We start from the raw sequence: 3,565 nt of genomic DNA, 5'->3' as shown, positions 1-3,565 counted from the left end.
TTTCTTATCTGTGCATCTGTGGGCATGCCTTAGGCAAGGCCCCATGCAAGTTCCCTTATCTGTGCCTGCAGCTTGATTTTTCTTTTCTTTTTTTATATAAAAAAATGTATTTACTTAGAAGCATTCAGAATGTCAACAAACAGCTGCAACTTTTTTTTTTTTTTTTGCAATTACAGAGTGGTATTCAGTTAACTGAACAATTATTTTGTATAAGCTGCATCAGAGACAACTGAAGATGAAAAATCTACCATCACCATATGTAACTAATTTGTGCTGTACACCAACAAGAACCTGCTTTAAATTTCCATGCCAATTTACAACCCCCATACTGTACCAGGCAAAGTTAGTGGCTATTGAAAATACCACTAGGACAAGGCTATCTAAAGACACATTGGGTAGTGTGGTTTTTTTTTGTTTTTTGGTTTTTTTTTGAGACGGAGTCTTGCTTTGTCACCCAGGCTGGGGTGCAGTGGCGCAATCTCGGCTCACTGCAACCTCCAGCTCCCGGATTCATGCTGTTCTCCTGCCTCAGTCTCCCGAGTAGCCAGAACTACAGGCGCCCGTCACCACACCCGGATACTTTTTTGTATTTTTTTTTTAGTAGAGACGGAGTTTCACTGTGTTAGCCAGGATGGTCTCGATCTCCTGACCTCGTGATCCACCCACCTCAGCCTCCTGAAGTGCTGGGATTACAGGCGTGAGCCACAGTGCCCTGCCGGTAGTGTGTTAACTATACAAAAAAAGACACTACACAGTTTAAAAACAAATCTTACAAAGCCTTACATTTCCATTTTTTTCTTTAAAAGGAGTGAGTTGCATACAGGGGGGTTAAATGCCTTATAGACAAGAAAAGAAACTGCGCTAGAACCAACTTATTCATCATCATCTTCTTCATCTTCCTCTTCCTCCTCCTCTTCATCTTCCTCATCTTCCTCCTCTTCCTTCTTTTTCTTGCTTTTTTTCAGCCTTGACAACTCCCTTTTTTGCTGCATCAGGCTTTCCTTTAGCTTGATATGCAGCAATATCCTTTTCGTATTTTTCCTTCAGCTTTGCAGCCTTCTTTTCAGAAGGCTGCTTTGCCATCTGCAGCAGTGTCATTCCACATCTCTCCCAGTTTCTTTGCAACATCACCAATGGACAGGCCAGGATGTTCTCCTCTGATTTTTGGGTGATACTCAGAGCAGAACAGGAAAAAGGTTGAAGGAGGCCTCTTGGGTGCATTGCAATCCTTGAACTTCTTTTTTGTCTCCCCTTTAGGAGGGATGTAGGTTTTCATTTCTCTTTCATAATGGGCATTGTCCGCCTTTGCTGTATCTTCAAATTTTCCCTTCCCTTTAGCAGACATGGTCTTCCACCTCTCTCAGCACTTAGAAAACTCTGAGAAATTGACTGAAGCATCTGTGTGCTTCTTCTTATGCTTCTCCAGACAAGCTTGCACAAAAAATGCATATGATGACATTTTGCCTCTCGGTTTCTTAGGATCTCCTTTGCCCATGTTTAGTTATTTCTCCTCAGCAAGGCAGAGAGTCGCCCAGTGCCCATCCGGCTCTCACTTGCCCCGGTGCTGTCTCTGTGAAGCTCAATGTACTGCAATGACTGTGCAGCTTGGTTTTTCAGACTGTTCTTTTGTTTGAAAGAATGTAATCGAGAATCCATCCTAACTGCCTGCCTCATCAGTTTCTTCCTTTCTCCTCTCTCATTCCCCCTCCTCAAGAGTGAAGGCCGTAACTGCTGTTAGGGAGGTGGGGAGATGATCCTTCTGGCTACTTTCTACTGGAGAGGGGGTTGTGTGGGCAACAGCTGGTAGGGTTCCTACTGTGGTCAGTATAAGAGTCCTTGGAAGAAAGGTGCATCCATGTGTGATTTCATTTGCATCACTATTTGGAGCTTGATAGCCTTTAGGAAAGAAGAAACAATTTGGGTTATTAGAGGACATGTATTAAAACAAAGCAAAGGGGTGGGGGTAAGGACAGCTATCCCAAGGCTGCCAACATGCCCAGATAACTGGTAGCTATATTTATGCCTGCTAAGATTTGGATGCATGGGGTTTGGCTTTGGTTAACTTCTTTGGTTCTATTTTCTAAAACAAAGAAAGCTCTGGGTTATGGGCACCCTATTTACTCACATCACCTGGCAGGATTTGCAGGGTAATTGCTCAGAACTAGAATACTGATCTAGATTTTTACATTACCCATTTCTTTTTCTTTTCTTTTTTTCTTTTTTTTCTTTTTTCTGAGCTGCAGCTAGAGATTGCTAGTTGGTTTACAGGAATAAGCAGGGTTAGTCTAAAATGTAGGCAAGAACTAAAAACAACCAAGGAGATTAGAATTTAATGACAAGTGTATAAGTTTTGAAATATAATTTGTCTCTCTCTGGTCCTCATTTTTGTTAAAAACAAATCATGATAGGACTGAGTTGTTTGCAAAATAAACTTTAGGGTTTTTGTTTGTTTGTTTGTTTGTTTTTGAGATGGAGTCTTGCTCTGTTGCCCAGGCTGGAATGCAGTGGCACAATCTTGGCTCACTGCACCCTCCGCCTCCTGGGTGCAAGCAATTCTCCTGCCTCAGCCTCCCAAGTAGCTGGGATTATAGGTGCATATCATAACGCCTGGCTAATTTTTGTATTTTTAGTAGAGATGGGGTTTCACCATGTTGGTCAGGCTGGTTTCGAACTCCTGACCTCAAGTGATCCGCCTGCCTTAGCCTCCCAAAGTGCTGGGATTACAGGCATGAGTCACCATGCCCAGTCAAACTTTAGTTTTATACTTGGCCTGATTATTTGAATAAAGTGCAACAGGAATAATTAGTTTTATATAGGCTTTTAAAATTGGCTTTGCTAGAACTCTGTTCCATAAGAAATCTCAGATAGGAGTTTTTAAAGCCAAGCCCAGCCATGGGTTTGTACCCTCAAATACCTATGAATTGCGTGAATTCCTCTCTTCTTATAGTCCCAAAAATATGGGATTCCTAGACCTGTAAAAAACTGACATTCTCTACTCACTACAGCTTAGGAACCCTGCATGGGGACTGTGTAGACAAGGTATGAGGCCAGTTTTCCCAAGTGGCTTTTATTGGCTCTGTAAGTCAAGCTTGATTCCTTAAAGGGAAGCATACCCTTCCAGTCAAAGCCAGTAAAACAACTAATTTCTCCAATTGTGTCCTGTTGCAAAATGAAATGGATTCTTACTGCACTGATGCAAACAACTATATTGCCATAAGTTAACAGTACTCACAAACAGTTTTCAAATTTTGGAGAAGTCACGCAGAAAGAAACAAACATGCTCCAAGTTTTGTTTACAAGAGTATACCTCACCTAATTGTTAAAGGCTGTATATAGCTTGTTTCCTTGACTCTGAAAAACAAAACAAGGATCAACAACTTTTTTTTGAGACAGAGTCTCACTCTGTCACCCACGTTGAAGTGCAGTGGCATTATCTCGGCTCACTGCAACCTCCATCTCCCAGGTTCAAGCAATTTTCCTGCCTCAGCCTTCTGAGTAGCTGGGACTACAGGCGCCTGTCACTACCCCTAGCTAATTTTTCTATTTTTAGTAGAGATGGTGTTTC

At 42.0% G+C, this 3,565-nt stretch overlaps 1 pseudogene; it reads right to left on the bottom strand.

Annotated features, from left to right (window-relative positions):
• Nucleotides 1–872: 872 nt before the first annotated feature.
• LOC112608406 lies at nt 873–1,495 on the bottom strand (annotated as a pseudogene).
• Nucleotides 1,496–3,565: the final 2,070 nt, after the last annotated feature.

Source organism: Theropithecus gelada, chromosome 15, assembly GCF_003255815.1.
Source record: "Theropithecus gelada isolate Dixy chromosome 15, Tgel_1.0, whole genome shotgun sequence".
NCBI lineage: Eukaryota > Metazoa > Chordata > Mammalia > Primates > Cercopithecidae > Theropithecus > Theropithecus gelada.
This window is presented reverse-complemented; position numbering and strand designations above follow the sequence as displayed.